This window comes from Hyperolius riggenbachi, chromosome 6, assembly GCF_040937935.1.
Source record: "Hyperolius riggenbachi isolate aHypRig1 chromosome 6, aHypRig1.pri, whole genome shotgun sequence".
NCBI lineage: Eukaryota > Metazoa > Chordata > Amphibia > Anura > Hyperoliidae > Hyperolius > Hyperolius riggenbachi.
The window spans coordinates 259,956,775-259,984,327 of NC_090651.1; the positions used below are offsets into that span (position 1 = coordinate 259,956,775).

The 27,553-nt window shown below is 44.7% G+C and overlaps 1 long non-coding RNA gene across 1 annotated transcript in view; it reads right to left on the minus strand.

The window, feature by feature from the left end:
- Nucleotides 1-27,011, minus strand: part of LOC137522726 (uncharacterized) — a 54,634-nt gene extending 27,623 nt beyond the window's left edge. The window contains exon 1 of the long non-coding RNA XR_011022420.1: nucleotides 26,766-27,011. This is a non-coding gene — a long non-coding RNA (uncharacterized lncRNA). The remainder of the gene's footprint in view (nucleotides 1-26,765) is intronic.
- Between the last annotated feature and the right edge of the window lie 542 nt (nucleotides 27,012-27,553).

A 27,553-nucleotide genomic window follows, 5' to 3' on the forward strand; every position in this document is an offset into this window, starting at 1 on the left:
AAGGCGAACCACCCGAAGTTCGCCTGGAACCGTTCGCTGGTGAACCGTTCAGGCCATCTCTACTCCTGGGCACCTGATGCTGCTGCTGGCTGCAGGCACCGGCTGCTATGCTGGCTGGACAGGGACAGAGGGGGTGTAAGGCTGGGGGAAGGATTCCTCCAATCGCCGAACAAGGATCTCTTGCAACTCCCTTGTTCACTGCTCATTGTCTCCAGCAAGCAGGAACTGAGCCACCTTCCCCTTCAGCCATGGGTCCAGGATCATGCTGATGCAGGTGTCCTCCCGAGCTTACATCTGCTTAACCCTGGGGTCTGTGCGCAGGCACCACAGCATGTGCGCTGACAAGGGGAACAGGGTGGACCGTCCAGCAGAGACATCAGGGTCAGTGGCCACAAGTTCGCTTTCCTCATTCTCCTCTGGCCCCTGAGTCTCTTCCTCCTCGCTTCACCCTCTCACCACTGCTGCTGCGCTCCACTGTTCCCCCTCAACAGCAACATCCAGCACCTCCAACTGCTCCTCCTCCAACAACTCAAATTCCTGCGCAGAAGTGGACTGTGCAGGCGGCTGCTGTTCCAGCTGAATCAGAGCCTCCTCTCCCACATCCATCAAATCACAAAGTGCCCTGTCCAGCAGATAAACAAAAGGCACCCACTGGCAGAGGGATGCAGCCCATTGGTGGCAGGCAGAATCTTGGTCACACCGGGAAATTACTTGCTGAGAAGGGTCTGGCGGCGTTTGCCTGCACGGGAGGAAGAGGAGGCGACTGTGGAGGGAGCAGATGAGGCCACTGTTTACTGGCAGCCTGGGGGGAGCAGTGAGTTTCTGTGCTCCTGCTGCTGATGCTGAATAAGCAGGATGGTGGGATGCTGCTGCTGATGCTGCTGCTGAAGGCTGTGCAGTGGTTGTCTGGCTCTGACCACTGCCTGCACCACTGTCCCTCAGCCTCATAAACTCACTGTAGTCCTCAAAATGTTTTGTCTGCAAGTGGGTCTGCAGGCACGAGGTACCCAACTTGTTCAGATCGTAACCTCTGCTCAGGCTGTCACCGCAACTGTGGCAAACGGCACGGGTCTTATCATCAGTGCTTACAGTGAAGTAATGTCAGACTGGGGATTTTAACTTGCCCTTCGAACTTGAGGGCTGAGGAGCTTTTTTGCCTTTGGAGGGCTGCTTTTTTTCCCTTTGCTTGGAGGAGCTTTGGTGCAGGTGGTGGTAGCAGCTCAAGCAGCAGGCTGTGGCTCCTGCCTTCCATGCTCTGTTCCAGCCACCATGCTGCTGCCGCGCCTCTGTGCCAGAGATGCCTCCTCCTCCGATGACGAGCTGCCTTCACCCAACTGTGCTGGTGGTGGCACATAGGGACAATCCAGCACCTGATCATCATCATCCCCAAACATCTCCTCTGAGCCCTCAACCAACTCCTCTGCCCCAACATCCCCTGCAGCAGGCCCCTCCTCCTTCTCATGAAATTCCAGTTGTTGTGCGTGGCCAACAACAAACTCCTCCTCCTCCTTGCATGTCCCCATGATCTCATCATCAAACTGTTCCACAACATCCTTCAAAACGCTTGCGGTCCCTGGGGTGAAATGGAGGTCAGTGAGGGCAGGCTGGTCGCTGGGGTCAACGTGACCTCAAGCGGTGGTGGAGGGTGGCTGATGCTGCGGACCGGAGTGCCTGTGGTGGCACTGATCTCGCTGGCGATGGAGGTCTGGCTGGAAACGGTGGCTTGCTGCTCCGCCATCATTTCTACCACAGCCTGTGCCTGACTCTCCGCAATGGGCCGGGGTCGATGACCCATCTCAAAGATGGTCGCAACATGCTGCTGTTGCGCCTCTGCTCCCTCCTCCACAACTCTGCGGTTAGTGGCTGGCGGCGGACCAGTCACAGACCTGCTGGTGCTAGCAGTGGCTGCAGCAATGGCGCTGCCTCTCCTGGTGGTGCCTCGCCCTCTACCTATGCCAGTCATTGTGCAATACTATACAAATACAATAAGGAAAAAAAAATATATATATACATATATATATTTTTTTTAAATAGTAGTAGTGCTAATACTAGTAGTGTAGTCTACAGTAGTCGATAACTAACTCATGTGACAGACAGTGACAAATAAAAGTCTGTCACACACGGACGCAATCAATAGGGTGAGGCAGATGACAGGCAGTCACAGATCACAACAGATGCTGGCCTGTAATTTACACAGTAGTGAAGCTGCACTGAATAAACCCACAGACAAGCAGTACAAATTAAGTAAACTAGTACGTAGGTAACAACTAACTATAATCCCTAGTAGTAGTGTAGTAGTCGATAACTAACTCGGGTGACAGACAGTGACAATAAAAGTCTGTCACACACGGATGCAATCAATAGGGTCAGGCAGATGACAGGCAGTCACAGATCACAACAGATGCTGGCCTGTAAAGTAACTAACACAGTACTGAAGCTAATAAACTCACAGACTAACAGTACAAATTAACTAAACTAGTACTAGTACACAACTAACTATAATCCCTAACCTATCTAAGCTAGTAGGCTAAGGCTACATAGGCTAGCAGGCCCTAGCCTGCACACAGACCTAACACTAGACTAGCACAGAATACAGTATATACACTACACTAGCTGACTGAACTATAACAAACAAATCACTAACTATCTATAAATCAATATAATCAATGTGTTCAGGAGGTGAATACAATATAAACCGCTGGGTTAAACAGTTTAAAAGCACTTGCTAAGGCACACAACAGCACTGGAGATGATCTCAGTACCACAGAGTCACTCAGCAAGGACGCGGTCCCTAAGATGGCCGCCGCCTTATATAGAGGAGGGGAGGGCCAGGCTCTCCTCCTCTGATTGGTTGCTAGGGCCTCAGTTGGGGGCCTTCTGATTGGCCAAATGACGTCATTCCCTGGATACCAAATCCAAATTCGTGATCACGAGTTAACACCCGTGATCACGGCCGAATTCGAGAGTGACTATTCGCATACATTTGAATTCGAATTCGGGATCAGTAGCGATCTTCAAATTCGAGTTCGGGAATCATGAAAAACAACCCGCGATCACAGGTAAATTCGAATTGTGGCGAGCACCCCTGTTTACAAGTCCTGTAATTGGCCTAAAATTTCCAATTTTAGGCCAATGGCAAAACTTAAAATTCAGAAGTACTCGGTAGTGTTGGACTAATCAGAGAATGTGGTGGTTTACCGTAGAAATTGGAATACCATGAAAATGTTAGACCAATCACAAGACTCGGTTACTACCGAGTTTTACCAAGTCTTGTGATTGGTCTAAAGTTTCTGCAGTATTCTGAGATCTACGGAAGCCTTCATTTCAGAACACATTTGAATTAACATTATGGTACATGCAAACTTATGACCAAGAATAATTGAGGAGTGAGTGTATCACAGTAAGTAGGAGCTGACATTGTAAAGTGACAAAATAATTGAGGGGTTTGTAACTAACCTTCAAGATAAGAATCAGAATCCTACTAATATAATAAATGGGAAAGTTCGGATGTTTGGATGTTTGGATGTTTGTTACTCGATCACGCAAAAACGTCTGAACGGATTTGAATGAAATTTGGCACACACATAGTACATTACCTGGAATAAAGTATAGAATACTTTTTATTCCCATAACCAAAAAGAGACAAATACAAGTTTCACTGGAAAATGTAAACTGCAGACATTCTTACACTGTTACACTGGAGGTGTGTGTGTTTCTAAGGGTAGAATGGTTAATTTGCATATATTCAGCAGTGTTGCACTGGGAGACATCTCAAGCTCACTCCAACCTGAATTATCGCAAATTCTTTCTGTTTTAGGAAAGCAAACTTTTGTTTTTCTTAACATCTTAGTAAAGGGGCTTTTAGGACCATTGTAGTCCCTTACATACTCTAATGAGTTCTGGGTCACCATGAGCTTGCTGGTTAGTCTGTACCTCTCGGTGTTACAAGCCCTACTGCATAGAACCAAATTAATCCATGCCATGCATTGAAGGATCAAACAATCCAAAACAGTCTGTATGCATGTTGGATTATTATGCCTTTGTACAAATTAACAAGATGACACATCATTGCATTCCAGCGGTTCTGGAGGTGTGTTTAGCTTCTAGGGGTAACAATGGTTAATTCGCATATATTCAGTAGTGATGCCCTGGGTGACATCTCAATTTCACTCCAACCTGAATTATCGCAAATTCTTTCTGTGTTAAGAAAGCAAACTTTTGTTTTTCTTACACTGTTAATGGTAGGGTTCTCAAACTTTGCACAGTTGGTCGATTTTCAAGGGAAATATTTCTGCCATTCTTGCACTGTTAATGGCACAAGCTTCAAACCTGCCATTCTTGCACTGTTAATGGCACAAGCCTTAAACCTGGTATAGTTGATCATTGGGTGACTGGGGTTCAATTTCAGAAAGGGGGTGGAGCCACAAATAGACAATCAGATTTGTTTCATTCCAATGCAAATTATTGTTGCCAAACACCACAAAGCTCACAAACTTGGTAATTGAGTGATTGATTAATTGTGTGTTAGGGTTAGGAAAGTGGGCACAGCCAACACCAGCCAAATACATAAGCGGGCAATGCAGGGTCATAAGTGGGCGGAGACAAATACAAATTTTACTGGGAAAATGTAAACAGCAGCCATTCTTACACTGTTAATGGTCGGGTTCTCAAACTTTGCACTGTTGGTTACTGGGTGACTGGGATTAATATTCATAAAAGTGGGTGGAGCCTACAAAAAACAATCAAAAATTACCTATTGATTTTTCAGGGGAATATTTCATTGCTGCCATTCTTGCACTGTTAATGGCACAAGACTCAAACCTGGTACAGTTGATCATTGCGTGACTGGGGTTTAAATTTATATAAGGGGGTGGAGCCCCAAACAGCCAATTTGATTTGTTTCATTTTAATGCAGGTTATTGATGCCAAAGACTGCAAAGCTCACAAACTTGGTCATTGAGTAATTGAGTAATTGTGTGTTAGGGTTAGGGTTAGGAAAAGTGGGCGCAACCAACACCAGCCAAATACATAATCGGGCAATGCCGGGTCATCAGTAGGTGGAGACAAATACAAATTTCACTGAGAAAATGTAAACTGCAGTAATTCTTACACTATTAATGGTAGGGTTCTCAAACTTTGCACAGTTGGTCACTGGGTGACTGAGATTAATATTCATAAAAGTGGGTGGAGCCTACAAAAGCCAATCAAAATCCACCTATTAATCTTTAAGGGGAAAATTGAATTGATGCCATTCTTGCACTGTTAATCACCTGTACCTGGTACAGTTGGCCATTGGGTGATTGGGGTTTAAATTCAGAAAAGGGGTGGAGCCACAGCCAATCAGATTTATTTTATTTCAATGCAAATTATTGATGCCAAAGACCGCAAAGCTCACAAACCTGGTCATTAAGTAATTTTGTGTTAGGGTTAGAAAAAGTGGACGGAGCCAACACCAGCCAAATACATACCTGGGCAATGCCAAGTCATCAGTGGGCGGAGACAAACACAAATTTCACTGGGAAAATGTAAACTGCAGCCATTCTTACACTATTAATTGTAGGGTTCTAAAACTTTGCACAGTTGGTCACTGGGTGACTGGGATTAATATTCAGAAAAGTGGGTGGAGCCTACAAAACCAATCACAATTCACCTATTGATTTTCAAGGCAAATATTTAATTGCTGCCATTTTTGCACTGTTAATGGCACAAGCCTCAAACCTGGTACAGTTGATCATGGGGTGACTGGGGTTAAATATTTAGAAAAGGGGTGGGGCCACAAACAGCGAATCAGATGTGTTTCATTTCAATGAAAATTATTCATGCCAAAGACCACAAATCTCACAAACTTGGTCATTGACTATTGACAATTGTGTGTTAGGGTTAGAAAAAGTGGCCACAGCCAACAGCAGCCAAATACATACCCGGGAAACATTAGGACATCAGTGGGTGGAGAAAAATACAAATTTCACTGCTAAAATGTAAACGGAAATTTGGCACACACATAGTACATTACCTGGAATAAAGTATAGGATATTTTTTATTCCCATAACCAAAAAGGGGGCGCAGACAAATACAAATTTCACTGGAAAATGTAAACTGCAGACATTCTTACACTGTTACACTGGAGGTGTGTTTAGCTTCTAAGGGCACAATCAGAGGCGTCCGAGCCATTAGGCAGCTATAAATTTTCGCCTAAGGCGACAGGAAGAGGCAAGGGCGCTTCTGCACTGAGTAGTGAGAGAAGAAATGCCTCTCAGCTGACTCAGGTGTCAGTTTACACAGCAGCAGCGGGGCTGACTGGACTTCAGCTCAATGATTCAAAGAACCACAGTAATGAATGAGTCAGTGAGAGAAGGCACTCATCCTAGTCAGGGATCCGAGGAGTACAGCATCATCAGCTCCTGAGTCCAACTCCTGAGAATTCAGTCCCTCTCTCTCTGCTACTGCTAACTGTGTGGATGTAGAGACTGTGTAGCAGCCAGGCATTGACTTCCCCCCAGGCCGCCTTTCATTCAATGATTTAGGGTTGGTCCTGTGTCTGCTGTATTCAGGTTTGTTGATGTAAGGCAATGTAAAATACTAGGCTAGCTGATAAAAGTGCAATTAGAGGGCAGGCTAGCTGGTAAATATACACAGCATGATGTAGAACTCGTCTGGAGGGTCAGTGGGAAAAAATCTGTCTGGTCTCTCTCCATTGTTATAATGACTGCATGTGCAGATAAGGTCTTAAACAGGTTGAAAAGTTTTGACAGTCCCTAGACTTCAGGAGGGCTGCTTGCTGACTTGTGTAAGAGATTGGCAGGGACAGCAGTCCTATTACCAGCAACTAGTCTCTGTGTAATGTGGGACTGCAATACAGATAAACTGCTCCATCTCAGGCTATTCTCAGTTTCACTCCACTCCTCCTATCTCTGTATGTGTATAGTGTATGTCTACTGTGTGCTGTGTATAGTGTGCTCTCTGTGGCCTCGATTCATAAAGCATTACCTCATGCGGTAATGCTGAAAACAGCAGACTTTACCGACCACTTAGCAAAATGTCAATTCATAAAGGCTGTTACCGCGTGAAAAGCTGACATTACCGACCAGGGAGGTAAATTACCGACTTGGCTGCAGTTACCGACAACACATGTCAGTAAATTGTCAGCAAATGTCAATTCATAAAGCCTTCAACATGCGGTAAGCCTGGCGGTAGTTACCGACACCTCTGGTGAGGTCTTAACAAGTTACCGACTGCTCTGACAGCTCTGATTAATGCAAAGTGCAGAGATCCGAAAGTCTGTTTGATTCATCTGTGGAGAGAGCCAGAAAGCCCTCTGTGTGAATCATTTCAGCAGGCAGGGAAAGACTGTGTGACTCATCTGTCTGAGTCATCAGTGGAAAGAGCCGGCTGTGTGAGTAATTTCTGCAGGCAGGGAAAGACTGTGTGACTCATCTGTCTGAGTCATCAGTGGGAGAGCCAGAGAGAGCCGTCTGTGTGATTCATTTCTGCAGAGCAAAGAGGGAATCGGGACACTGCTTTACTCTACCGCTCAATGGGCTGCGGTAATTTACCGACCTCCAAGGGCAGCTGGGGAAATCTTTATGAATTAGCACACAGACCGGGAAAATACCGAGTGCGGTATTTTCCCGACAAGATTTTTGTTATCGCACTGCTGTTTATGAATCGAGGCCTTTGTGTGTGTGTGTTGTGTGCAGTGTGTGTACTGTGTGTGTGTGTGTTGTGTGCAGTGTGTGTACTGTGTGTGTGTGTGTGTGTGTGTGTGTACTGTGCTGTGCGTGTCTAAAGTGTGTGTGTGTGTGTGTGTGTGTGTACTGTGTATAGTGTGTATGTTGTGTGCAGTGTGTGTACTGTGTGTGTGTGTGTGTGTGTATGTTGTGTGCAGTGTGTGTACTGTGTGTGTGTGTGTGTATAGTGTGTGTACTGTGCTGTGCATGTCTAGTGTGTGTGTGTGTGTGTGTACTGTGTATAGTGTGTATGTTGTGTGCAGTGTGTGTACTGTGTGTGTGTGTGTGTGTGTGTGTGTGTGTGTGTGTGTGTGTGTGTACACTGTGTGTGTGTGTGTGTGTGTATAGTGTGTGTGTGTACTGTGTGTGGTGTGTGTGAGTGCATGCCGCAATAAGTACATTTTCTGGTGAAACGCTGCTGCATTATGATTTTCGGGGGTCTTGGGGGTGGGGTTCACCACAGGAGTGGTGTTCACCATGAGGGGTGCAGGGTATGGGACTGGGGGCAATCACGGGGGGGGGGGGGGGGGGTGCCACAGGATTTCTCGCCTGGAGTGACAAAATGGCTAGAGACGCCCCTGGGCACAATGGTTAATTTGCATATAGTCAGCAGTGATGCCCCGGGAGACATTTCAAGCTCACTCCAACCTGAATTATCGCAAATTCTTTCTGTTTTAAGAAAGCAAACTTTTGTTTTTCTTAACATCTTAGTAAAGGTGATTTTAGGACCATTGTAGTCCCTTACACAATACAATGAGTTCTGGGTCACCATGAGCTTGCTGGTTAGTCTGTACCTCTCGGTGTTACAAGCCCTACTGCATAGAGCCAAATTAATCCATGCCATGCACTGATGAGGATCAAACAATCCAAAACAGTCTGTGTGCTTGTTGGATTATTATGGCTCTGTACAAATTAACAAAATGACACATCATTGCATTCCAGCAGTTCTGGAGGTGTGTTTAGCGTTTAAGGGTAACAATGGTTAACTTGCATATATTCAACAGAGATGCACTGGGTGACATTTTAAGCTCACTCCAACCTGAATTATTGCAAATTCTTTCTGTTTTAAGAAAGCAAACTTTTGTTTTTCTTACACTGTCAATGGCAGGGTTCTTAAACTTTGCACAGTTGGTCACTGGGTGACTGGGATTAATATTCAGAAAAGTGGGTGGAGCCTACAAAAGCTAATCAAAATTCAGCTATTGATTTTCAAAGGAGTGGAGCCACAGCCAATTAGATTTATTTCATTTCAATGCCAATTATTGATGCCAAAGACTGCAAAGCTCACAAACTAGGTCATCCTTGAGTAATTGTGTGTTAGGATTAGAAAAAGTGGGCAGAGCTAACACTAGCCAATTACATACCCGGGCAACGCCGGGCGACCAGCTAGTCAGAAATATTTTAATCACCAAGCACAACTGGGTCGTGCCCGGAATTGGGTTTGGCACATACAATTGCTCAGAGTGGTGATAGGAAGTATAGGTAACAGAACAAGCAAATACAGGAGTGCAAATTAATAATTATAACAGGAGTGCAAGCACAGTGTGTTGGGAGAGTAGGTGAGGTGGAATAGGAGGAGGATGAAAGGTTAGATGAGGGTCAGGGAAGGTAACATAGGGTTGGGCAGATATGGTTGGAACTGTGGTATAGTGGATAGGTTTGAACCTTGGCCAGGACACAACCTGCAGGGAGTTTGTATGTTCTCTTTATGTTTTTGTGGGTTTCATTCGGACACTGTGTATTCCTCCCACATAAAAAATACTAATAAGTTAACTGTTTTTTCCCTCAAAAGGTCTATAGTAAAGATATCCAACGATTAATATGGTAGGGATTAGATTGATAAGATTGTGAGCTCATCAGAGGACAGTCTGCAGAAGATAATCACGCTATGTTAATGCATTATGAGATTAATAATTAGCTTGGAAAAAAGATGACTGGGAGGTGATCTGATTAACATGTATAAATAGATCAGAGGTCAATACAAGAGCCTGGCAGATGACCTTTTTGTCCCTAGGATTATGCATACAAGGGGACATGATCTGCATAGTTGAAAAAAAAGTTTAGCCATCTGTTTTTAAAGGTTTGTTTTTTGTTTTTGTTTTTACAGTAAAAATGGTTAATATGTAGAGATGGGCCGAACGGTTCGCCGGCGAACGGTTCGAGGCGAACTTTGGGGGTTCGCGTTCGCCTGCATCAGGCGAACTTTTGCGGAAGTTCGATTCGCCCCATAATGCTGTATTGAGCAAAATTTTTACCCTCCATTTCACTGTCAGCAGACATGTTATTGTTAAACACACTGCTTTCAGTGCTAGAGAACCAGCCCACCCTCCCAGCTAGGTCCTTTATACCATTTGACTCAGTTGTCTGCCTACACTAATTAGTTATGGGACAGCTGCTACACACTCTGCTAGGGAGATTTTAATTGGCTTCTACCTATTCCCACCCTCCCCTCCTCCTTTTAAAAGGAAAAATCCATATCCTTCTCCGTTTAGGTTCCCTTTAAGGATTTGTAGCATAAAAGCCAACTCACATTGGCTGGGATTTGAACCTGGGTCTCACTGTATGGTGGACAAGCACACTAACCACTATACCAACTGAAGCTGGCCTGAAATTGCTGGCCTGAAATTGCTGGCCTAAAATTTACTATTTATGCTCAATACAAGAGAAAAAGTAGACAAGACAAATAACACAAAAGAGAAGGCCATGTCTGGCTAAATATCTGTATGCAGTGGCTGCATGGTGTAATGGATAAGGGCGCTGCCTCTGACAAAGGAGACCAGAGTTCAAATCTCAGCTCTGTCTGTTCAGTAAGCCAGCACCTATTCAGTAGGAGACCTTAGGCAAGTCTTCCTAACACTGCTACTGCCTATAGAGCATGCCCTAGTGGCTGCAGCTCTGGTCCTTTGAGTCCGCCAGGAGAAAAGTGTGATATAAATGTTATTGTCTTGTCTACTTTTTCTCTTGTATTGAGCATAAATAGTAAATTTTAGGCAGGCAATTTCAGGTCAGCTTCAGTTGGTATAGTGGTTAGTGTGCTTGTCCACCATATAGTGAGACCCAGGTTCAAATCCCAGCCAATGTGAGTTAGCTTTTATGCTACAAATCCTTAAAGGGAACCTAAACGGAGAAGGATATGGATTTTTCCTTTTAAAATAATACCAGTTGCCTGAATCGCCTGCTGATCCTGTGTCTCTAATACTTTTAGCCACGGCCCCAGAACAAGCATGCAGATCAGGTGCTCTGAAGTCAGGCTTGATTAGCTGCATGCTTGTTTCAGGGTGTGATTCAGCCACTATTGGAGTCACAAAGATCAGCTGGACTGCCAGGCAACTGGTATTGTTTGCAGGAAACATCCATATCACTCTCAGTTAAGGTTCCCTTTAAAGGAGAACTGTAGTGAAAGGTATATGGAGGCTACCATATTGATTTCCTTTTAAGCAATACCAGTTACCTGGCTATCCTGCAGATCCTCTGCCTCCAATACTTTTAGCCCTAGACCCTGAACAAGCATGCAGCAGATCTGGTGTTTGACATTTTTGTAAGATCTGACAAGATTAGCTGCATGCTTGTTTCTGGTGTGATTCACACTACTGCAGCCAAATAGATCAGCAGGGCTGCCAGGCAACTGGTATAGCTTAAAAGGAAATCAACATGGCAGACTCCATATACCTCTCACTACAGTTCTCCTTTAAGCAACCTAATGGTTCTATTGCATTGAGCATAAATGTTAAATTTTAGGCTAGCTTCACTTACTTCTGTAGTGGTACAGTGCTTAGGGTGACGTGCCCACCACACAGTGAGATCTGGGTTCGGTTCCCAGCTATGGTATGATGTATACTGGTTTTTAAAATAGTATAATTCCCTGGCAGAAGAGACCCTCCTCCAAATAGGTAGAAGGGTAGGAGGGTGGAGGGAAATTAAAATCTCCCTAGCAGAGTGTGTATAGCAGCTGTCCCATAACTAATTAGTGTAGGTAGGCAAATGGTATAAAGGACCTTGCTTGGAGGTGGGCGGATCCTCCAGCAGTGATGTGTATTTCACTCAATTAGGTGTGGCTCCAGGAATTAGAGCTTTTGAAACATGTTTTCTATCATTTTTCCAGTTGATAGAATTTTTTTAAACTTTCAAAGTTCGCCTCCCCATTGAAGTCTATTGCGGTTCGCGAACTTTTTTGCGAACCGAACCTTTCGCGGAAGTTCGCGAACAGGGTTCGCGAACCTAAAATCGGAGGTTTGGCCCATCTCTATTAATATGTTTAATATCTTACCACAGGAAGCAGTTAAGACAAATTCTATACCCGCATTCAGAGGAGGCTTGGATGCCTTTCTTGAAAGACATCCGTGTCTATAATTACTAGATAATCCCCAGCCGTGTTGATTCAGGAATTTTATCTGACTGCCATCTAGCCCAAGCTTTGGAAGGGTTTTTCTTCTTCAGAATCACATGGGATATGTAAAAGTGCAGGACAGTGTTGTACAAACTTTTTCTGTGGGTGAACATGATGGAAAGATGTCTTTATTCAACCAAACTATGGAACCATGTAATATGATAATAATATGATGAAGGTGAGGGTCAGTAGAGGTGGAAAGATATATACTGGATGAGTGGGTAAGTAGAGGTCTGAAATAGGAATATGAGAGGTAGAATGATAGAGTAAAAGGTCAATTGACAGGCAAGTATTGACCAGTGCAGATTTACTTTAAGCAGCACGGAAGGATTGTGGCAGCTCTGAGATGCAACATGCTGGGGCTGGCACTGCACTACATCTCTCTTCACTTCTCCTGTCTGAGAGACTAGCTCAGTGACACAGGTAGAAGCAGAGTACTCCTAAGGCCACACTATGAGGCTCCTCCCACCCACAGATAGCAGTTTCTGCAAAGGCAGAAAAATGCCATGACAGTTTTTCAAATAAGGAGGCATGGCTAACTAACAAAACCTAGTATTCATGGCACAAGTTAGTTTTTAGACATTTTTCCCTGCTACTCTGGTATGCGTACATAAACATAAAAGCGCCAGGAAATTTGGTCACCAGGATATAACCAATAGTAGAATATCAGTAACATTTACTGATATTCTACTATTTTAGAATGTTAAGTTTTCTTAGTAAAATATCAGTAAATAACCAATGCTTTCCTACTTCTAAACACAGTAGCCCAAGCAGCTCAGAGTGACCCAAAACCACAAGGAGAGTATAGGGCACTAAACAATACCTAAACCCTCCTGCCTCACCCCTAACCTTAACCACCCCCACCCTTCCCTGGCCCAAATCCCCTTCCTGATGCCTAACATTAACCATTCCCCCCGGCACAAACTCCCTTCCTGATGCCTAACCTCTTAACTGTCCTCCACACTGCAAATCTGCTGTAAAAAATACATATTGTTACTACATAAATGATAATATAAACAATAATATAAACTGTATTGCTGTTAATGGAGGTTGTACATGGAAGAGAGGGCTGCATATGGAAGAGGGGATGCTGTAGCTACACATTAGAAGCAAGAAAGGCTTCACTTGAAAGAAAGGGAGTGGCCCAAAAAGTTCACCTATCCAAGAGGGGTAAATAGTATAAATCTTGCCCTAAAGGTAGTGGTAAGTAATTGGATAGGGTTTGTATTAGGTCAAGTGGTATGTGGGTAAACACAGGTAGCAACATTGTCTGCCCTATAGGACAGCCTTGTCTACCACTAGTGTCAGGGTATACAGACTTACTAGTTAAGCTAACAAGCAGTTGAATGCCAGGCCATTCTAGCAAACTTATCATTGTGCAGGCCTTCATGTGACAGAATCAGGTATTTATTATTATTATTTAGTATTTATATAGCATCGACATCTTCTGCAGTGCTTTAGGCTTAGTTCACACTACAAAATACACTTGCAATTGCTTAGCTATCACGTTTTTGCTAAGTGATTTTCCAAGCGTTTTTAAAACAATGTGCATTTTTGCACATTCCTTTAAGAAAAATAGCTCTAAAAATGGAACAGGGAGCACATTTTAAATTTTATTAAAATCAAAACCCTGCAGTAAGAACACCTCATAGGATTACACTGTTTTAGCGCTTTCCGATTGCTGGCCATCAGCAAACTGAGCACTGTGAACCAGCCCTTACAGAGTATATATAGTAATTTCAGTAGCTGTCCCTCAAAGGAGCTCCCGATCTAACCCCTACCTTGCAGTATGTGATAATGCAAAGGTCCCTGCACGTGCTGTCGCTTTAAATGTATCAGGAGGCTCTACCAGCAGCCACTTCCTAGATAGGTGCTCTTTGTCAAGGTGCATATAGCAGTCATGCATGCTGAGGCACTTGGTTTTGGGCCTTGCAATATTTTATAATGCAAAGGTCCCTGCACGTGCTGTCACTTTAAATGTGTCAGGAGGCTCTGAACTGGAACTCAATTTCGAGAACAGCTGAACTTCCGGGTTAAACACAAAATTTCTTTCTGTTACGGAAAGGATCGGAATTAAGAAAAAAACAATCACAATTACAAAGTTACGAATTTCTGATTACAGCCGTAATTGTAATTTCTCAAATTAGGTGAAATTTTGGGTAATCATAATTAGGTCATTACGCTCATTACTACTGAGGACCCAGCGCTGCAAGGCGAGAGTGTTGCCGTGATACAGGCTGTTTCTTAAATGTGATTATTATTATTATTATTTGTCAGCAAACACATTACTGGATTATAGTGTTTTTTATGTGTAGACTTCAATGTCAGGTTCACAGGTTCAAAGTCCGTCCAGGTTCATAGTCCACTAGATACCTCATCATTGACCAGCTGGTCTAGAGGCACAATGACATGTCAAGCTAAAGGCAGTAGCAGAAGAATGGCTGACTTACAATGTCCACCTTCTATTGTTATGAAGATGAAAGGCATTCAGTGCAGTGATGTGAGATTGTATTACTGAAGGCCACCTAAACTGAAATATTGTGAGTATACTACTTAAAAAATTCCAGAGATTAACAAAGCAGATAACCTCAAGTATTACTTTTACACAGCTATCATAAGTTCACAGTGGCATGAGCATTACCTCAGTAATCCAGAGAGCACATTATGTTTTTTTTGTTCATGTACAAATTAATAGCATTTGCGCCTCATACACAAAATAGTCATGAAAGGTCCGTGAATATGTGCGCGTTGCCCAGCTGAGTCTCTACACTTTGATCCACAGAATCTGACAAGAAGCCGGACTAAATGCGGCAATGCCCCCCCCCCCCCCCCCCCCTAGCAGTTATCCCAAATCTACCCACATAATATCTAAGTTATGTGTTGGAGTGCGTGTGTGCGCGTGTATAGGGTGCGTTGATCAAAGTGTCAGACTTAATCTGACACTTTGATCTGAAGGAGCTGATGCTGTATAAGGGCTGGTGCCCACCAAATACCGCTAGCGGATCCGCAAACGCTGATGGGTTTTGAAGCTGTTTTTCAGAGCGATTCTACTGTTTAGAGAGATTTTATAAACATGCCTAGCATTTTTTGGAGTGCTTTTGTGTAGCAGATTTTATATTTTGTTACAGTAAAGCTGTAACTGAACAGCTTCTGTAAGAAAAACGCCTGGAAAACCGCCCTGATCTAGCGTTTTTCAGAGCGGTTTTCCACTTTCCTATACTTTACATTGAGGCAGAAATGCATCTCAAAAATGCTGCAAGACCCGAGTTTGCGTTTGGGGGAAAAACGGGTCGCTCTGGTGTGCACCAGCCAATTGACTAACATTAGACAAGCGGTTTTCGCCCCGAAAGCAGTTTAAGAAATGCTCAGAACCGCTCTTGGTGTGCACCAGCGGTTAGTTTTTATCTGGGATACAGCGCACCCAGTGGGAGCCATGTTGTCCTGTGTTGGACTTTGACATTGAACCCAGAGATGGATTAAGATGTAATGGGGCCCTAGGCAAAGTAGTACATTTGGGACTCCCTTGTTGTCTTTTTGGTAGGATGAAGTGGAGTCACTCACTAGGCCCCAAACACCTGCCTAGGTTGCCTTGTGGATGATGCTGCTCTATTTGAGCCTATGCTGGAAAATGCCTATGCCAGATTTCATTTGGTATAGGATTGGAAAGGGTTAAATGGGATTAAACATGGGATTTTTTGTTCGTGTACAGACTTCAATGTTAAGTTTATAGGTTCAAAGTCCATTAGATTCCTCATCACTGACCAGTCTGTCTAGAGCAGTGGTCCTCAAACTAAGGCCCGCGGGCCGAATGTGGCCCCCTGGGGCTTTTTTACCGGCCCCCCACACACAAAATGTATTATAGATGCAGTCAGCTACATCTTTAAATATTGGTGGTCTGCATATAGAATGAAGCCAGAAAGCAGTAATTTGCTGGTTTCCAATCAAATTCCACATCAGGTGACACTGTTGTTCAATTGGACTGCAGGTTGTCACCTGGGTATGCTTCCCTGTCTGGCCCGTAAAGACTTGTACATTATTTTATATATGTTCAGGCCCCCCAGCAGTCTGAAGTATGTTGACCCGGCCCTCGACCCAAAACGTTTGGGGACCCTTGGTCTAGAGGCACAATGACATGTCAAGCTAAAGGCAGTAGCAGAAGAATAGCTTGCTCACAATGTCCACCTTCTATTGTTATGAAGGTGAAGGCATTTAGTGCAGCACACCGGATTTTGTATTACTGAAGGTCACCTATACTGAAATATTGTGGATATACTACAGTACTTCAAAAAAATTCCAGAGATTACTAAAGCAGACAACCTCAAAATGTTGCTTGGACATAGCTATCGTAACATCACAATGGCATGAGCATTACCTCAATGGTCCAAAGCGTACATGATGTTAATGTTATTCATGTACAAATAACGTTTACACACTGTGCACAAAATATTATTAGTTAAGCAATTATATTCTGAACATAAAAAAAGTGCTTACAGAATATTTACATCAAAAAGTGCTTAGCCACATAGAAAGCACGGCCGGACAGAGTAAACCACGCCCAAATACAATAAATATCAAATCAGTGCGACAAGATGCTTTTCAATAAAGTTTTTTTTTCAGAAAAAAAAAAAAAGAGGATGCTGTGTCACTATTGGTTGAAGCATTTGAGAGTGAGAGAGAGAGGGAGAGAGAGAGAGAGAGAGAGAGAGAGAGAGAGAGAGAGAGAGAGAGGGGCCATATGCAATTGTCTTTTACACCTGAGTTATCTCCTAGGAGATAATTTTCAGCTTCTCTTTAAACCTACTTTTCAGCATTTTACAATTGCAAATGTACCCAAATGTTGGTGAAAAAGTACTATCAAATGTATTTTGAGTATTTTCTTGCTTGCTGGTGGCTTAAAAGGCATCTTATGACAAGTTGTTAAAAATATCACCTAGGAGAAAAATCATGAGAAAAAGGCAATTGTATATGGCCCAGAGAGAGAGAGAGAGAGAGCGAGAGAGAGAGAGAGAGAGAGAGAGAGAGTCACTTCCAGTTTTCTACCTGAATATCAGAATCCGTCCGGAAATCCAAGATATTGGGTTCAGATATCCGAGTTTACTCGGATGCCAAAAAGTTCGGATTCGGTTGACCGATTCGGATCCGAATTCAATTTGGATTTTGAAAAGGGGTATCCGAGCAGCTCTGACCCCAAATCATGTAAATGCATACGGTGAGATACCTGTATGTGAATACCGGGGAGGAGGAGGTGCATGGCTGTGTACATGGCTCTATATTCTAATCTCATATATAGTACTCTGCTTATACCCTCCCCTCATCATGCACTCCAGGCATGCCAAAGTCTAGCCCGGTGGCCAAATGCAGCTTGCCAAGCTTTTTCTGGTGGCCCCCAAAGCTCTCTACAGTTCTATGCGGCCTGCAGGCTGTAGCTGCAGTGCCGCATGCAGGGGCCATCTTGTGTCACAGATTTTCTTCCCCCTGAGTTCACCTGTGGGTTACCAGTCACCATTATAGCAGTAGCAGCCACTGGTTAGCAGTTGCCACTATGCCAGAAGAAGTAAAAGCCACCGATTAGCAGCTGCCACTGTGCTAACTGCCACTGTGTGTGTATATGTGTTATTTCCCATGGAAATGTTTTATTTGACCAAATGTCACAGGCATAGTGCAAAAACTGTATTTAATGTTGCTTATTTTGACCCATAACACTTTCAGGAATGGCGATATGGCCCTTGATCTAAAAAGTTTGGACACCCCGATGTAATCCTAGTAGATCTCACTGTATACACTAGAAATCCCTTCACTATTTACAGTATATTCAGAGCACTTGCCCCCCTAGTGTATGCTTTTATTATTATTTAGTATTTATATAGCGCCGACATCTTCCGCGTGCTGTACATAGTATATAATCTAGTCAATAACTGTCCCTCAAAGGAGCTCACAATCTAAGCCCTACCAGAGTCCTATGTATATGTATATATCGTGTATGTACATTACACTTTCACAGTATATTCAATTATCTGCTCAGTACATGCTTTCATATACACTATACTTTATTGCACTATATACACAGTATATTCAGAGCAATTATCTCCCCAGTGTATGCTTCCATTCCATATACACCATACTTCCCTTCACTATATAAAGTATATTCAGAGCACCTATTCATGTGTATATGCTTTCATATACACTATACTTCCCTTCACTATACACAAAGTATATTCAGATACGGTGACCAGACGTCCCCCTTTACCCGGGACACATCCCTGATTCAGAGTCTTGCTTCCTTGGCAGAAATTTGTCCCCGGCAACTTAACAGTTTGGTTGATGGACATCCTTCCCGGCTGCGGGACTCTGTGTGGCCTGCGTGCCCCACCTCCTGTCTACCTCTAATCCACCTCTTGCCCAGATTAAAAGGTGTTTAGCCACATACAAAAGCACAGCTGGATAACATACACATCAGCTCCGTTCCCAGCTATGCCCCTAGCAGGCTGCTTGTTGTCTGGACGTAACGCTGCAACAGCAGCCCAGCAAGCACGGCCATGAGAGGAGTAGGTAGGGGAGCCTTCCCAGTGTCACGCTCCTCCCCACCCAGTATCACCCTCCCCATACCCTGTGTCACTCATCTCACACCCAGTGTCACTCTCCCCCACTCCCCCCCCCAGTGTTGCCCTCCCAGCAGCTCCCATGGTCACCCTCTCACAGCACACAGCAGCTCCATCCCACCCACCCCACCAGCACCCAGTGGGTGGAACGTTTAATGCATATACTGTATGTCTGAGGTAACATTTACCACATTCCATATATGTGGGGTAATGTATGTGCATTCCACATGTGCGAGAGGTACCGTTTGCCGCATTTCACATGTTTGCTGCATTGCATGTGTTTTCTGTAATTATTTACTGCATTATAGCATGTGTGAGAGATAACGTTTGCTGCATTTCATGTGTAGGAGGTAAAGTTTACTGCCTTTTAACATGTGTGGTAGGTAATGTTTGCCACATTTCCTTTTTGATGCGTTTCATGTGTCAGAAGAGACGTTTGCCTTATTGCATGTGTGGGAGGTAACGTTTGCCTTATTGCATGTCTGGGAGGTAAAGTTTGCTGCATTTCGTGTGTCGGAGATAAAGTTATCTGCATTTCATTTGTCAGAGGTAATAGTTGCATTTCATGTGTTGGAGGTAATGGTTGTTGCATTTCACGTATGAGGGGTAACGTTTGCCTCATTGCATGTGTCAGAGGTAATGTTTTCTGTGTTTATTATTTGATGAGAAAAACAAGTTGTGACCAGCACTCCAATAGAGATGAGTGTGTGCTATGCTGAAAGTGGCCCTGTTGTCCTCCAAAAATCAGTAGCACTGCACAGGATTATGGCTACACCCCCATCGGGTCACTGTAATTTAGGGAGAATAGGGAGTTACTTTTGTCATTTTACCTCAATATTGATCTGAATTTTAGTTTCCCCTCAGCTGCACAATTGATCATGAATGCCAATTTATTGTAGATAGTGGCATCACCTGGGGAATCCTGGTGGTCCTCTTATTTATGATGAACTTAGTTTTTCGAGCTGTACGTTGAAAAAAGAGATCTGGTTGGCAAAGAAAGACCCTGTTTGTTATTAACCACTTAAGGACCGTGGTGTTAAACCCCCCTAGTGACAAGGCAATTTTTTACTAAATGGGCCACTGCAGCTTTAAGGCCTAGCTGCAGGGCCGCACATGTCGGCACACAAGTGATTTCCCCCCCCCCACCTTTTCTCCCCACCAACAGAGCCTATTGTTGGTGGAGTTTGATCGCTCCCCCAGTGTTTTTTGTTGTTGTAAATATATATATATATATATATATATATATTTTTTTAAATAAATTTTATTATTTTTAAATTATTTTTTCCTCCCTCCCCCAGTCAGCCTATCACAGCGGATCACTTCTGTGTCCTCCAGGGGGACAGCCGTATGACATGGCTGTCCCCTGTACAGCGCTGCCTAAGATCGCAGCGCTGGACATAGTTATTAGACAGCAGTTTTGCCATCTAATAGTCTCCGAGCAGCAATCACCACTGGGAGACTGAAGGCGGAGTGGAGCTCCGTCATCAGAGCGGAGATGCGCGGGCTCCCCTGCAAGCCCCATAGAAAGCCATTCATGCCAATCGGCATGGGTCGGTCCTGGGGCTGCTGACGCGTTCCACTGTAATTATATTTATATTATTTATTTTTTTATTCTAGTCATTTTGTCACTCCAGGATTGCGGAACATCACCGTGGTGCTGCCAATGTTAATTGCTTGAATCCTTATAAAGTGGTGAAGCATTTCCGCTCCTGCCATGATGGAAATTTAAGCCATTTCTATTTCCAGGGTTTGAGGAGGATCTATCTAGATAGCAGGGGTGGTGGATCTAGAAAAGAAATTACTTGAACATGAAGTACGGAAAATTTTCAACCTGGGTACTAGGGAATCCAGGGGATTAAATCACAGATGGGATGTGAACTTATTTGTTTAAATGGTCAGGGGGTCTTAGGAAGGGTATCTCTGGTACGTCTATGATGCTCCTCTGATTGCTTAGTTTGCACCGCATAATACTAATATTTTTCTAGAAATGACCTATGGTTAATGTGTTATTTATATGGAACATTCATTATACTTTCCCATTACATGTGCTAGTTACAGTCTAGGAATTACAGTGCCGGGTTTGGGGTCGTACACCGTACAGACTATGCATGTTTTCCTCCTTTTTCCTTTTTTTTCTTGTCCGATTTCACTCCTCTCTCCTCCCCCTCCCCCTTTTTCTTTTTCATATGCTTGGGGTGAATTAGATCATAAGATTAGCCCTACCTTACATTGTCTTTTTATGAAATGTTATGTATATGTATTATTGTAAACTATTGTGCAATACACTGGAATCCACTCTCTTTCCACCTTGGGTATTTCCCTTTAAGACAGCTATATCACCTGCCTAGGTGTGGTGGACAGGGGGAGTGGTCTCTAGGTATTTATGACAGACCTGTGCATGTCACTTTAGCTACGACTAAGGACCCGGTAGGGTCAGAAACGCGTCAGCTTGCATGCTGTCATATTTTTGCTATTTTTCTACAATGATTAAATAAACGGAATAATGCTTTTATTCAATGAAAGGAGAACAGAGGATTTTTGAACTTTTGCACTAACACACAGACACTGAGAATATGCACCAACACTTCAAACACAATTTAGTGATAATAACAGAGGCCCTGCAGCACTTGTAGAAAAAGGTGCTTTTATATGGCACACAATTCGATATCAGAGTAAGTGGGCCTGTGTGTGGCTCTGTCCTCTGCGCCAGTGTGCTGTCTGTGCCCTAACACACAGACACTGACAAATGCTGCAATAGTAGTTCAAACACAATACAGTGATAATAACACAGGCCCTGGAGCACTATTGTGCTTGTAGTGAGCATTGGGCACAATGGTGGGTGCCTAAGGGCTGTGGAGTGTCGCACAAAAAAAAAAAAAAAAAAAAACAGAAGAAGGATGAAGTAGCCCTCAGAAGGGCTGTTTGGGATGATTAAACTGCTATCAGCCAGCAAGGATCAAAATAAACAAAGCCTAACTAACACTTTCCCTATCTCCAGCAATGTCTCTCCCTTACTCTCTCTATTCCAGCCAAAGACAGACTGTAACATGACGGGTGCTGCAGCGCTTTTATAGGGGGAGGGGGTCCATGAGGGAGTGCACGCTGATTTGCTGCCAAGTGCCTGCTGACTGTGATGTAAGCATGGGCGTAACAATAGGGCCTGCAGCCCCTGCTCCCACGGGGGCCCGCTCAGGGCCGTTTTGAGGGGCTGGAGGGGACGCAGCATGAGGGGAAAGCCATGGCCACACTCGGTGGGGAGGGGGACGGTCCCCCCTCCCTCACCTCGGGCTCTCCCCTCTGCGCTCCCCTCCAGCTTAAATTAGTGTCTGGGCAGCGGCGGGCAGTGGGCAGATACATACCTTCCTTGCGAGAATAATCCTCTTTCTAGCGTGTGATGTCACTTCCTGTATAAACAGGAAGTAGCATCAGACACTAGGAGTATCCGCGGTGGAACGCAAGGAAGGTATGTATCTGCCCGCTGCCCAGACACTAATTTAAGCTGAGAGGAGAGCCCGAGGTGAGGGGGGGACTGTCCCCCCTCCCCGCCGATTGTGGCCATGGCTTTCCCCTCATGCTGCAACCCCTCCAGCCCCCGAAAACGGCTCTGAGCAGGCCCTGGGGGGGGGGGGGGGGGAGGGGGCATCAGAATCTCTGCAGGGGGGCCCGGTGGCTCCTAGTTATGCCACTGGATGTAAGGGGTCAAAATGTAGCCCAATGATTTTGTATGGGGGCGGGACGAATGGTTGAATAGAGCCAAGTGCTTGCTGCTCACGGCGAGCATGAATACCTGATCTTCGCAGAATACTGCTCGCCGACGAACTATTCGGGCCATCTCTAGACCAATGGCACTCCAGGCAATGGCTTGTACTGCCTGTGCCTAAAAGCACCCCTGACTTTGGACATTTTCCAACAAGTGCTCCAAATTCTGTAGCAGGTTTCAGAACAGCAGCATGCTCAGAGAATTTGCAATAAACTCATATTTTTGATTAAGTTTAGTTTTCATGGCAAATTTTAGCTCATGGTTAATTCAGCTTCACAAAAAAATTCTAAGCTTGCTAAAAACACAAAAATAAAAGCCTTCTATATGTCTGTATGTCAGAAATGATGGCATGTGCCTTATTTCTATCCCAGTTGTATGTGTCATCACCACAAGCAGTGAAAAGAGGACACAAAGAGGACAAATGTAATACAGAAGGAAAGAGTTCATGAGATTATCACTGTCTGTGTCCCCACTGGGCATCAGCAGGGATACAAAATGCCCCTTGACTTTCAAGAATATAAATAAAAAGATGTTTTTTTTACGTCTCTCAGGAGCAAACCCAGGATTTTCAAGGGGGGGATTCCTGAAAGGTCTCTCTTAGCCACACACATTACAGCATAATAATATGGTAGAACATCATGCTCGGTACACACAGTGCAATTTCCCATCCGACTGACAGGATCTGTCAATTATTTCCTAAATGACCGATCTGCTCCCAATCGACAACAGGATCGATCAGGAGCTGTTTGGATACAGATAATAATGAGGACAGCCGACATTGGTAATGAAGGGGAAAGTGAAGCATGCACACAGCAGGGCACAGGGCTGTGCTCATACCTGAATCTGTTAAGTTCCCCAGAGCTGCTCCATGCTCTGTACACACACTGCTGCTCCTTGCTCTTTACACACACTGCTGCTCCATGCTCTGTACACACACTGCTAGATGCTCTTTACACACACTGGTGCTCCATGTTCTGTACACACACTGCTAGATGCTCTGTACACACACTGCTGCTCCATGCTCTGTACACACACTGCTGCTCCATGCTCTGTACACACACTGCTGCTCCATGCTCTGTACACACACTGCTGCACTACAGTATATGTAGCCAGGGGGTATATGTGCCCAGTATATGTAGTCAGGGGGTATATGTCCCCAGTATATGTAGCCAGGGGGTATATGTGCCCTAGTATATGTAGCCAGGGGGTATATGTCCCCAGTATATGTAGGCAGGGGTATATGTCCCCAGTATATGTAGTCAGGAGGTATATGTCCCCAGTATATGTAGCCAGGGGGTATATGTGCCCAGTATATGTAGTCAGGGGGTATATGTCCCCAGAATATGTATTCATGTCCCCCCAGCATGAAGGGAGCAGCGGAGTAGAAGGAGAGCTGTGAGCAGTGGTGGGGGAGGGCGGACATCTTCCCCCCCTCCCTCACCTTGGGGCTCTCCTTCCCTCGCTCTCCCCTCCAGAAGTAATGTGCGGGTAGCCGGCAGCGGGCAGGACTTACCTCTCCTCGTCGTCGGAACACCGGATCTGCGTGCAGCAAGTCTGGTCTGCACCAGACCAGAGCAGCAGCACGCAGATCCGTCACCGGAACGAGGAGAGGTAAGTCCCTCCCGCTGCAGGCTACCCGCACATTACTTCTGGAGGGGAGAGCGAGGGAAGGAGAGCCCCAAGGTGAGGGAGGGGGGGGGGGAGATGTCCGCCCTCCCCCACTGCTGCTTACAGCTCTCCTTCCACTCCGCTGCTCCCCTCCACAAATGCCAGGGGGGACGGCGTCCACCCTCGGGAAATAGTAAGTGGACGTCGTCCCCCCGCGTCCACGCCCCACTCGACCCCTGCATAAAGGGATGTATAAATGTCAGAATTGTAAATATTGTGGTCATGTCATAGAGGGTGATACCTTCATCGACAGTTTGGGTCAAGTGAATTTCAAAATAAGGGATTACATTACGTGTGAGACCAAAAAAGTGATCTACCAATTAACTTGTCCATGTAACAAGATATATATTGGTAAAACTGGAAGAGAGCTGAATGCCAGGATAGGTGAACACCTCAGTAATATAAAAAATAAAGATGAAAAAAGTGTTGTTGCACAGCATTTTACTGAATGCCATAACAGTGATAATAGAGGTCTTAGATATATAGGAATTTATAAACTGAACGTAAGTCCTAGGCGCGGAGATTTTGATAAAATTCTATTGCAAAAGGAATGCATGTGGATTTTTAAATGCAATTCTATGAGTCCGCATGGTTTGAATGTGGACCTAAATCTGGGGGTGTTCCTCTGAATGGCATTCAGTTTGCTAGTCAGTGAGATTGCGCCGATGTTTTGCGATATGATTGACCTCATAAGCATAAATTGTGTGGGTTGGTACATGGGGGGGTTTCATTTATCTGGTAGGTTGTGGCGGGTGTCTCGTGGTCCCTTCCCCCCCCCCCCGGGCCCCCCCCCGCCCCGTTATAAGATTTAGTATTAGGCCAATGAATGGTATTTGAGCTTGGTATGGGTCTGCAGCTTTAAATGCATAAATGGGATGCAATATAAATGTAAGTATTTGTAAAATATGTGTAATTATGCAAAAATCCACAAGATGGAGTGCTGGCACACTTTTGCTTGTCGTATAATTGAATTCCAATGCAAATGATTTGATAAGGGCATGCAGCTATAAAAAGAACCACTAGATGGTGCCAAGTGTAATTATGCCCTTATGTCCTGAAGAAATTGCTGGTTATGCAATGAAACCGGTCGACTAAGTTTGGCTAAGCCAGGCTACCATCCATTTCTCATCCAGGAAGTTGCTGTGAGTTTTCCAACCACACTATCCCAGCATCCAGAGGCCTGAAGCCGGTGCGGTTTGGAAGAGACATTGTTTGCAGCATAGTGGCTAGAGATGCGAAGTTCGGATCTTTTCACTGATCCGGATGATTCGAATCGGATCATTGAAAAGATCCGGATCTTTGATCCCAATCTCGGATCATTTTACTACGGAAGCATTCGGGGGTGAAATGAATAGCACGACAGGACTTTCCCTGCGGTGGACAGAGAAGGGAAGAGGGGTGGACACACAGGGAAGGGGAGAAGATGGACAGAGGGCAGGGAGTGGACGGAGAAGGGAGGAGGGACGAGCAGAGAGCAGAAATGTTTGTTTGCACACAATACCCACATGCTGCAATCATATGCTTTACATATATTTCACCTATATGTTCATCTGTATACTTTAAATGCAAACGTCGCACAGTGAAAGAAAGCACTCCCCAAAGCATTCCCAGAAGTGAAGTGCAGCTGTTTAGAGCAGTGCTGGAGGATCATATTGCACAGCAATCACAGTGCCTGTCCTGCCCTAGCCCAGCACGCTGCCTGCAAAGTTACTGAGCTGAGCCAAAAGTTTCAAATTTGTTCACTGCACAACTACGGAACAGACAGCCTATAATGAACAGCACATTATAGCCAGTATGTGTGCTCTACACATATCTGGCAGTGGCACCCATGTCCCCTCTCTCTCATCTACCTGTCCCTGTAAGGCTGGCTCCCCTCCAACAGAGCGATCCATCTCTGCTCTGCTTCCAGGACCCCGCTGCCCCGCTGAGAGGGGGGCATGTCGCTCCTGGCCCCGCCCCTTTGCGATCCGAATCACTCATTTTGATGATTCGGATGATTCGACTCACAAAAGAGATTTGGATCAAAGATCCGAATAGTTCATGATCCGGACAACACTAATAGTGGCCCCCTCCTGGCATGTGGGGACGCCCGCACTTTGCAAGTCCATGTGAGAAGGGGAGGGTGTGGCCACCGTCACAAGCGACCACCGCAAGGCTTCTGGAGACTACGCGATTACCCCCCATGTGCACGTCGGTGAGGGTAGGAGTGAGTGGTGAGATCCTGGCTTTTCTTTTAACAAAGCACTATAATTATGGACATGTGAAGGCTTTTTTTTTTTTGCTGGCCAGCGAAGATTGCATAGTTCTGCTTGTTATAGTCCTAATAAATATGGCTGGACTTTTCAGTTAAGCAGCAGTTAGCAAGGACTGTTATGCAGCACAGCAAGTATAGGATAGGCTGGAAGCAATAGTAGGGCCTGTCCATTGTATATGGGTGTGTGCAATATATGGGGTACGTTTATATAGCAGGTTATAGTATTGTTTTAATACACCAATACCTTTTGCAAGAAACGTGTGTCAATGTCGTTTACATCATATGTTTATTGTGCTATGCACGAAAGGTTTAGCGTGGTATATAATAGTGTGCGTAGTGCCAATAGCCTATTAATTTTACAGTGCCTTACCTCCAACTTGCAGGCAGCTGTTTCAGGCTAGACTGGACTTCACTTCATCAGTGCAAAATGTGGATTAGAGATGGACCGAACGGTTCGTCGGCGGATAGTTCCTGGTGAAATTCAGCTGTTCACTCCCGCGGCGTTACGCAAACACATAGCGCATTCGACCCACTCCATATACCTTGTTATTGGGCTAAATTTTGACCCCCCTACATCACAGCCAGCAGACACATGGCAGCCAATTAGGCTGCACTCCCCCCCTATAAAAACACAGCAGCGCCGGCATGTTCTCAGTCTCTGGCTGTTGCTATAGTGAGAGGAAGGGAGAGATTGCTGCAGAGAGAAAGGGACAGTTAGCTAGGCTGTTCTTTTCTGCTGAAAGCAGCCCCAAAACAAAAGCCCATTTGACGGCTCATATCGTTCTGTTGTGGGTTTTTTTTGTTTTCTTTTTTGTGTGAGACACTGCATACAGGCCACAGTCATTTGCTGGGCCTTGTAGTTGTAATATCCTCTTTTATCTATTAAAAGCCAGCACACTGTCTATCATAAGCTATGCGTAGCTTGCAACTAAATTTGTGATTGAATGTACGATAGGATATCTTTGTGTGTGTGTTAAGAATAAACATACATATATCCAGGCACATCGCCTCTAGTTAGGACATTAAATAAATTATTAGGGAAAGGGAGGTGCTGAAGGGGGTGTGGCTAGAAACAGCAAAAATCAATTAACCCTTCGCACACTCACATGCAAATGTTCAAACAAATGCATTCACAGATTTACTCATCCAGGCACAACT